This window comes from Eupeodes corollae, chromosome 1, assembly GCF_945859685.1.
Source record: "Eupeodes corollae chromosome 1, idEupCoro1.1, whole genome shotgun sequence".
Taxonomy (NCBI): Eukaryota; Metazoa; Arthropoda; class Insecta; order Diptera; family Syrphidae; genus Eupeodes; species Eupeodes corollae.
The window spans coordinates 106,079,801-106,090,482 of record NC_079147.1 but is presented as its reverse complement, the minus strand read 5'-3'; the positions used below and the strand labels follow the sequence as shown (position 1 = coordinate 106,090,482).

At 38.0% G+C, this 10,682-nt stretch overlaps 1 non-coding gene across 1 annotated transcript; it reads left to right on the top strand.

The window, feature by feature from the left end:
- Positions 1 to 1,171: 1,171 nt before the first annotated feature.
- On the top strand, positions 1,172 to 1,253 carry Trnas-gcu (transfer RNA serine (anticodon GCU)). The gene has a single exon. It is a non-coding gene; the product is annotated as a tRNA-Ser (tRNA).
- The last annotated feature ends 9,429 nt before the right edge of the window (positions 1,254 to 10,682 follow it).

The window sequence follows — 10,682 nt, the reverse complement described above, 5'->3', positions numbered from 1 at the left end:
TTCACTCTTGTCATAGACACATACAATAGTGACTTCTAATCTTAAGAATGCCTTGTGGGTTATGATCACTAGAAAATTACTTTTTATCGTACTCCTTAAACCAAAAATAAGCTTAATCGCTGAACAAAATTTTCTTGTTAAAATTCGGATCGGTGGACATCTTGTTTTAGGCATTTTTACCAAACGTGTGACACTTTTGAAGGTCATTCGGTTTCAATTCTTGCACGAGATAGATTGTTTAAGCTTGCTATCCAAGATACTTTTGCGAAACCTTTCCATTACATGGATAGGCACAGTGCCAATTGTTGCATACGATGGCGGATGGACTCATTTGGGTCATTTTCAATATTGTGCTACAATTTATCAATAGCGTCTTGGGCGTGCCAAATAGATCCATGATCGAATATCCGACTCTGCTGAGCGATAATGTTATTCGAAGATTGGAAGAGGGGAACGATGCGAGGCGCGACACGAACCAATTGTTTTTTTAATAAAATTGTACAATTTGCAAACGTTGTTCAGGAGTACCTAAATCTATGCATTATGAAATGTCAAACCAAACTGAGCTGAGCAAACTGTTGAGTTTTGAACCAGAAAAGTGCTTGAATGTAGGTACAATGTATTCAATGATCTGAAAAATGAACTTATAAATTTTGGGATAACCTCTTCGGCGGAAGGCAGACATCAAAAAGAAAGTTAACCATGAGGTAAGAAATATACAAGAATGCACAAGAAAGCAAAATAAAGATAATTATTTTAAGATAGGAAATGTCAAACTTTTATATGCAACCAAGTGTTGCCATTGTGCAATCTAGTTGCTGATGCTACAGATAAAGTGGCAGCTGTCAAAAAGACCAACTCCGAAAAGAGTATTGCCAGATTGAATCAACATGATATGAAAAAATATCCTTAACCACTTGCTTTAAATATGCTTGTCATGCAATAACCAACAAGCTGTAGGGCCATTAAGCATCACATTTGTCTTCTCAAGGCGTTGTTCAGTAGCTGTACCGAAATGATAGAACTCCAAATATTAATAATTTTCAAAGGATCATATTATTTCTATAATTTGTCGTTCTCAATTTAGATCTTAGCTTAACTTAAGCTTTATAATTTAAATAATGTGTTAACAAAAGAAAAACCTGATGCATCTCTGTTAAATAAATTATTAGACGAGGTGGCCGAGTGGTTAAGGCGTTGGACTGCTAATCCAATGTGCTCTGCACGCGTGGGTTCGAATCCCATCCTCGTCGATTTTTTAAATTTAAGAATACTTAAAACTATTTATTTTTGTTATAATCTGGTTTGAACTATAACCATTGATTTTGATGTATAATAAAACAAATCTTCCAAAGTGCTTTTCTAAATAAAGGCTTTAAAATATTCTTTTTTTGATGTGAGATTTGTTGAACATTTTTTAAAATCTATTGTTGTAAAGAAAGTTATCTTAGGCACCTAGGGAACTTGTAAATGCAAATTATGACTTAAAATACTTAATCTGTTTCGTAATACAGATTTGATTTCAAAAATCTAATAATAACATAAGATAATTTACTTTTTCAAGTGGGCTTGATTTTGTTCGCTTTGCAAGTGACAAAGCATAGAAACATGTTTAAAGTTGACCTTAATTTATTTCATTCAATTAACGATAACTTATATTTTTTCGAATCAGTGAGCCTCCGAAATAACAACAGAATTAATTTAAATCGAACATATATAAGGACCAGCCGTTTCGTTTCCGTCAGAAAAGAAATTCCTGGTGCAAATAGAAGCACCAGGCCCCCAGGATTACAATTTCTCTTAGAAATGATCGTCCGGATATTGATGGTACATCATATAACTGGGAGAACAATCCTGGCCTCAGATGTGGTAATAAGGATGGATATTTAATTTTGAGTGAGAAATTTTATGTTTTAAGTGAACTTATAACTCAAATTGATCAACACAAAAATTCAAATCATTTAGCCAAAACGGCACCTACTTTTGCTGACGAACATGATCTGTCAGTGCCTATGGAGCTATTAATTCAATCTCCCCTGATAATCTAGCGACATCTATTGCACAGTTATTAAGTCGTAATATAACCGGAAATTCATTCCAATGATTTCTGTCGGTTAGCAGTTATTTTCAAACAAACCAGAAATCAATACCAGCAATAATAACAATTTAAACAGTCAATCTTTACGTTTTTATACAACTGAATTGAAAAATTGTTTAGCTATTAACTTTTTGGCAACACTGGTTTAAACACTGGTTTTATTATCAAAATGCGTGCTCTGTTGAGTAAGTTCATCGACCCAAGAGATCGCCAAATCATTTTCCGACCGAGTAACAAGTAACCTTTCTCGAAGTTCTCTGCCTCCAACACAATGTATCTAAAACCAGTGGCAAACATTGCCAAGATGCAATCAGAGAAGCCGCCTCCGATGTGCTGTTTCAAGCAGCCACTAACAAGGAACCCCTGGTTTGATGAGGAATGTTGACAGGCATATGCAGCCACACAAAAGGCATGCAAAGCGGCGCTGCCTAAAAGGACGACAGCTGCTCATGAGCTCTATTCTCAGAAGAAAAAAAAGAGAGGGTATGAGAAGCGTGCGGTCGAAGATATTGAGAGGTTAAAAAGCAGGAATGAAGTTCGAAGTCTTATGAACAGGTGAAACGAAATTCACAGGTACATAAACTTAGAACCGAAGACGAAAATGGAAACATAGTGGAAAGGCAGTCAATGCTGAGAATATGGAAGAACCACTTCTGCAGACTGTATAACGGCGACGACGAACCGAATTCCGCTGTCAGGCTGGATGATCCATTCAACATAGACGACGAAAGCGAACAATCCCGTCCTCCCAACTAAGACGTAAAGAAGTCTTATAAAGCCGCTGTAGCAGATGGCTTGAATGCCGAGCTCTTAAAAGCAGCTGCAGAGATATTGGTTAATAGCATGCTCTAACTTATCTGTAAGATATGGTCGGAAGAAAGCATTCCCGATGAATGGAGCCTCAGTATTGTTTGCCCAATCCTCTAAACTACACCAACTATAGAGCAATCAGTCTACTTAACATCGCTTACAATATCTTCTCTGCCGTAATATGCGATCCTCTTCGGACCATCGTCAACAATCTGATAGGTCCTTATCAGTTTGGTTTTAGACCAGGAAAGTCGACGGTCGATCAAATATTCACATTACGGCATATCCTAAAAAAACCCAAGAACACCAAATCGGCACCCACCATCTTTTCATCGATTTCAAGGCCCCATAATGGCATCTACAGGGATGAGCTCTATAGAGTAATGTCTAGCGTTGGCATCCCTGCCAAATTCGTCCGTTTGTGCAGGTATCCATGGAGAATTCACGCTGCTCCATAAAGTTTGGAAACAAGTTAACAGAACCTTTCGATTTCAAAAACGCTTTCATGCGACTTTTTAACATCGTATTTGAAAGAATAGTGCAGAGGTCACACGTCAACACTAGAGGCACCATCTTTAAAAAGTCTGTCCTATTAGTAGCATATGGCGATGACATTGACATAATCGGAAGAACTCAGCGTGATGTCAATGGGGCTTTTGTGAGTATTGAGAGAGAGGCTTCAAAAATGGATTTCACGGTTATAATGAGGGCAACACAAAGTACATGCTGTCGTCAAGAAAAGAACTACAACATCCACGTCTTGGTCAAAACGTCATCATCGACAGACGTAACTTTGAGGTAATCAAGGAGTTCGTCTACCTAGGCTCCGCTATAAACGCAGAAAACAACACCAGCGCTGAGAGCAAACGAGGAATGACTCTTGCTAACCGCTGTTTCTTTGGACTAAGAAAGTAATTGGGCGGCAAAGTCCTCTCTTTAAGGACCAAAGTGTTGGGTCGATTCAAGAGAAAAGTTCTTCGTGTGATCCCGTATGCATCGAAGGGGAGTGGAGAAGAAGGTGGAACGACAAGCTGTACGGGTTGTACAGCGACGTAGACTTAGCCAGAAGTGTAAAAGTACAACGACTAAGATGGCTGGGTCACGTGGAGCGCATGGAAACCAATGCTCTGGATAGGAAAGTCTTGGAGTGCGAAACTTCAGACATCTACCTAGGGACCGAGCTAGATAGAGAAGTTTGTTGGATTAGGTCCTAGTGCGCAGAGGACCAAAGCGGCCATTCGGGCTATTGTGACTAAATTTCGTACCAAAACATTAAGACATTAAACCACCAACACGCTTTTATAAAGTGTGAACTGCAGAAAATATCGCAGCTGTATCGGCCAGTGTTAATGATGATTGATGACCATCAGTTATCGATTTGTCGCCGTTCGCAGCAATTGGGTCTCTGTTACTCAAGAACGTGGAAAATTTTGAGGAAGGATTTAGGTGTGATGCCTTTCAAAATACAGCTGGTGCGAGAATTGAATACCTACTCCAAAGTACAATTTTCGGTGAATGGGTTCTTGGAAATTTGGCGAAGATCCACTTTTTTACCGAAAAATTGTGTTTAGCGACGAAGTTCATTTTTGTCTTTGGGTACGTAAACAAGCAGAATTGTCCATTTTGGAGTGAATATCATCCAGAAGTATTGCAAGAGCTAATAATGCACCCAGAAAAAGTCACAGTTTGGTGCAGTTTATGGGCTGGTGGCATCATTGCACCGTACTTCTTTAAAGATGATCCGAATCGTAACGTAACTGTGAATGGTGAGCGCTACCGTCAGATGATATCCAACTTTTTTTTTGCCACACAGCACACGCAACACTTATTGAGAGGTGAGTTCGGTGAACATTTTATTTCACGTTCGGGACCGGTCAATTGGCCACCTAGATCGTGCGATTTAACACCTTTAGATTACTTTTTGTGGGTTTTGTTAACACTCATTCTAAACAGAAAGCAAAGCCCGGTTCAATTGACGCATTGGAAGACATTATTGAAGCATTTATTTGTGAGATACCAGCCGAAATGTTGGAAATATTATGCCAAAATTTGACTAAGCGGAAGGACCATTTGAGGCGCAGTCAAGTTCACCATTTCCATGAGATAATCTTTAAACATTGAATTGAATGGAACTTTCGTTATTTTCAATGAAGATCAGTTTCAAAAACACTTTTGATTTTGAGAAGGTGGTGGATCTCTTGCTTAAAACATTCTCTTTTATTTTTTTTGTTGTTGTTGCTTTAAATTTATTTTATTATAAACTTAAAATTAATATCCAATAATGTTATTTTATTAATTCATTTAATCTCACTTCTTATCTTCATTGTTTAGTTTTGTTTCTGCTGGCATATTCTATGGGTTTTCTCATAAAAATTCATGAAAAAAAAATAGCCCATCACCGAGTAATAACAACGAGTAATTCTACGATCTTGACGGCTATCCATGAAATTGGAAATCGCTCGGAAGAATTATCGGTCAACTTGACTAGACGAGTATCTGTTGAGGTATGGAAAACTCGTTCTGGCTACCATGACGTTTCGCCCCGCAGCAAAATCTTTGAGCCTGAATCCGTTATCGGAAGTGTTTCCGTGCAGGCTGTTCTTCCCGATTATTCCACCAAAGATGTCTTCCCTTCCCACCTTGGCATTAAAAATTGCCCAGGACAATTTTAATATCGTAGCTAGGACACATATCTTTGGTGTTCTCGTCTTTCTCTTCTGTGGGGGCGGGCAAGCATATCAGGCTTCTGTTGCCGAATTTAGCTTTGATACGTATGGTCATGAGGCTCTCATTGATGCACCTATAGCTCAAGACTTCTTGCCTACGTCTGGCTCCAATGACGAAGCCGCATCCAGATAAGCTCTGTTGGTTTTCGTGTAGCAGTCACCATACTAAATATCGCAGTTTTTCATCCTCTTTTTGCCCGACCCATCCCATCGTATTTCCTGGATGGCGGTGATGTCTGCATTATAGCAGTCAAGAGCCTCCGCTTATTCTTCGGCTGCACGTAATCTGTTAAGGGACCTAACATTCTACGTGTATATCTGAAGTTCGTTGTCCTTAATCCGTTTGCGTAGGTTGTCAACAGTAAATCCGTCTGCAACTGTGAGGCTTTTACGTGGCCAGGAAGTCACCCCAAGGGCATAACCCCCAACCTGGAGGGCCAGATCCTAAGTATAACTACAAGGATGGGGAGCGGGATAAAATCGCTCCTTATAAGCCTGAGCTCTGAATAAGTCGAAGATGCCCTATTAGGGGTTCACTAAGTAGTTCAACCTTCACCGGTGATTCCATCTCGGGAATTCCTCCGCTACCGTCTGGATAAGGTAAGGTGCCTTAGTGGAAACACCTTTCCCCCCTCTCTCGTTTGCTGCCCCAACAACAACTTTCCACTGGGGTTGGAACCCAATCTCTAGTTGAGGTACTAGGCACCCGATGTTCACCACGAAGAGGTGAGAGTAGGAGTTGATAGACAGAGGTCGGTTTTGGAAAAAACCTGTGGACGCTTGTGTCCTCTTGAATGCAATCCTCAAAAGAAAAATCGGCTTTTAAGCACTGGGGACAGCCTTTGGGAATTCAAACTTTTGCCATTTCGGCTATGAAATTAACCTGTTACATTCCAGCGGCTAATAGAAACCATTCTTTAAGATTTGTTTGGTATATGTAAGGTTTGTTTGGACGACCTGGTGGTTCACGGCAAAAGATTCGAGAAACTCCTTCAGAACCTAAAAACTGCTTGTCAACGACTAATAGAAGCCGGGTTAAAAGTTGCTCCACAAAAATGCAACCTTTTCTGTAACCAAGTGTAGACATTTTTGGGTTTCACTGCCTACTACAGGAGATTTGTTCGCTTATTCTCAGAGATTCCTAGCCCTTACTATGTTGACAGAGAAAAACCAACTCCTCCTGGTCTCCTGAGTGCGAACTGCCTTTCCAAAAATTATAATCAAGTTTAGTCAGCGCTCCAACATTGAGGTTACCATAAGAAACAGATGTGTTTGTGTTAGATCCGGATAGTAGTAAATTTGCATGTGGGGCTGTGCCTTCGAAGATGGTCGATGGAGTGGAGGAGCCTATAGTATTTTTCAGAAAGAACTTTTCAAAACCAAACCTTTTCAAACACTTCAAGAAGTATTTGTTGGGACGTCACATACATTACCAACTGATCATTCATCTCTACAGTGGCTGATGAAATTTAAGAAACCTGAAGGTCAGTTAGCTCGATGGTTGGGGCAATTAGCTGAGTACGACCTTACTGTTACACATAGACCGGAGAAGAACCACGAAAACGCTGATGGTTTGTCTAGGAGGCCTTGTTTCCAACAATCATGTCAACATTGACCTCGCTATAGTATCCAATCTGGCCATCGTAGATGACATGGTAAAGTTCCAAGACTGCAACTACAACTATCAACTGAAAACTGTCAGATTGGGTAAGACTTATACAAAGACCTGAAAAGAAAACTATTTCCCCATCCGATCCCGTATTCAAATCCTACTGGTGCTATTTTCGAAACCTTATGTCTTCGTAACGAAATTATTTACAGAAAACACTTGCAGCGGATGTTGCCTACCAAGCTGTTGTACCCAAGCAGCTCCAACAACAAATTCTGGAAATGTTCCACGATAGCCCTTCTGGTGGTCATTTTGGAAGTTCAGGGATCATTTCATTGGATCGGCTGCTGAGAAGATGTGCGAATATGGTGAAGGTAATGCAAGGTTTGTCAAGAAAGAATAAAACCTAGTCCTCGACGAGTGGCTCCATTACAGTTGTACAATGTCGGTGCTCCTTTCGAACGCATTGCAGTGGATGTCTTAGGACCACTCCCTCGAACTGACGCTTTTCAAAGATCACTTGAAACAGTTTTACAAGCATAATTCGGAACCTTAAGCGTAAGAAGCAGGGGCTCGTCAACATCTCCTCAGCATCTACTCGTCAGCCTCAGCACATACTTGTCAGCCCGACTTACAGTGAAAGAGAAACGTCATTCTGGTTTTGGATATCAGGCAGCGTGGTTCGCTTTAGGTTGAGTACATTTTTGTAAAAAAAGATTTAATAAAGTTTTTTGTTAATTTCAAACAATATAAATAAAGTCATATCTATTCTAATTGATATCCGACACTATGTTTTTTAAGTAATCTTAAGTGAACATTCTTTGCAGCTAGTTTATTCATTTCTTTGATATCCTTAAAGTCACAATATGTTTTAATAACTAGACACAATTAGTGTGTTTACAAAAAGGAGATTTTATACGATAAAATAATATTTAAATGTATGTATAATTTGATTGAAGGAAAAATAGAATGCTTGATTATTTGCAAGCAATTGAATAAAATATTTCCATATAATTGGCTTTATTGAAGAGCTTTACATCTTCTAACAAACATAGATTTATATAGATATTACATAAATATATGTAACGGCATATATAATAAATATAACAATATCATGAAGATAAAGCCAACAAGAAATGACATCAAATCTCTGAATATAAAAGATAAACATCAGATATGGGTTAAATCTTTGTAAATATATGATACACGATATAAAGAATGTGCCTAAAGTATAGGTAGGTACCTTATCTTCAATATTCAAAATTTACACTGGTATATTGAAACTATATGAGACGGAATAAATGCGAGTACTTCAATCATCATATACGCATATCCTTTTTTGGATGTGCCAAAACGTCAGATGTTGTAACCGAAAAGAAATAAAAAATGTATATATGGATTTTAGACAAATATACGTATCGTATCCTTGGCTTAAGATGATGGAGTCGAGACATAACACAGAAGAAACAAGACACAAGATACCTCTTGATGCCTTTGGCAAGTGGTTTTTTCTTTTGCATCTTATGCCGTAATGGTACATAAAAGAATTTTACTTCTATATGGTATTCGTATATTTTGTTTGTATATAAGAACGAGAGTACATAGCCCATTACTCGTATATAGGATGTACTAAGTACTCAATAAATTACATTCAAAGGAATTGGAGATTTCTATATATCAACTATGGTTTTCTTACTTTGGCCACAGCACGCATTCTATAGACATCTTCCTATGGATGATACTAAAACTATACTGATGATATGAAACTTACCAACAAACACAGATATCGATGGTGACAAAGGATGGAGGGTTTGTAGTTTACATCTGCAGTTTGGTAAGTTAAGAGCTGCCTTCATGGCATTTTACTCTTAATGACTAACTATAGTTTGCTAAACTAACTTGTTGTAGTTGACTGATCAAATCTTTTCTTTTTCAGATGTTTTCTTAGTTCAAAAATCAGAAATCCATTTTATCTATACTATCATTCAAGAGCTGTCAAACCCCTAAATCTAAAAAACTAAACAACCCTTTATACATTTTGTCGCAACACCATTCAAAGTTATTTTATCTGATAAGTTTTCCATTTTTAAAACGCATTATACGAAACACTCCTATGGCAACCCAGAACTCAACACCATGATATGAAAAAATTTCCAATCGATAAATTGAAGGAAATTGAATTCAAGTCGTAAAAGACGTCCACACAGGAAAGAACGACTAAGTCGGAATCATTGTTAGGGATACAATTTGAGGTTTAACTAAGAGGGATAACTTTGACACACAAAAAATGTAAAGTCCAATATGATGCTGCAGATTAAAGTGCTTTAACGTTTGTACGTATAAGATTCGTAGACGAATCGTACGTATCTATTCAAAAAGTGAATTCAGTTTAGATTTTATATTTAATTCAAGAAATTCGAATGGAAATTAAAATATTTACATAAAGTAAATGAAGTTTAAGGCCCCCTTAAACTTGATGATCGCTCATGTAAAGATAGATAAAAAAGAAACATGAAACAAGTTGTAGCATACTTACCTAATTACTGTTGCATTTTGAGGTTAAAAAATAAAATTAAGATTCCTGGAGTATTTACAGAAAAGTTTAAAGATATCGGAAACGATTTACAAAAAGGACAATAAAATTACAACTCAATTAATAACATACAAAGAAAACTTAGGAAAAAAATTCCTTAAAAAACTATATGACTTTTGCTGGTCTCTTCAGTCTTCAGAATTTCCCGTGAATTTGATACTTTATCTGATTCCATCCAAAGAATTGTGTCGTTCTATACTCGAACTGAAATCGTTGTAACGGGCGATTTCAATGTTTACAATTTCTCATGGCTTTAAATTCGGGCCAGAAAACACCTGCTGAACACTGAGCTGAACCACTTAACTCAGCTGATTAACGAACCCACTGAAATATCGAACGTGAAAGGTCTAGCAGAAAACACTGTTGATGTATTTCTTACCTCTGACCCTGATAAGTTAGAGTTCTCCTCTCCTCTAGGCACATCTGACCATTGTGTTATAAACGGTGATTTTTTAGGAGCTTGAGAACTTTTTTTTTTTTTAAAATGCATAAAATTTGCAAAATCTCATCGATTCTTTATTTGAAACGTTAGGTTGGTCCATGACATTTACTTTTTGAAGATAATTTCATTTAAATGTTGACCGCGGCTGCGTCTTAGGTGGTCCATTCGGAAAGTCCAATTTTGGGTAACTTTTTCGAGCATTTCGGCCGGAATAGCCCGAATTTCTTCGGAAATGTTGTCTTCCAAAGCTGGAATAGTTGCTGGCTTATTTTAGACTTGACTTAGCCCCACAAAAAATAGTCTAAAGGCGTCAAATCGCATGATCTTGGTGGCCAACTTACCGGTTCATTCTTTAAGATGAATTGTTCTCCGAAGTTTTCCCTCAAAATGGCCATAGAATCGCG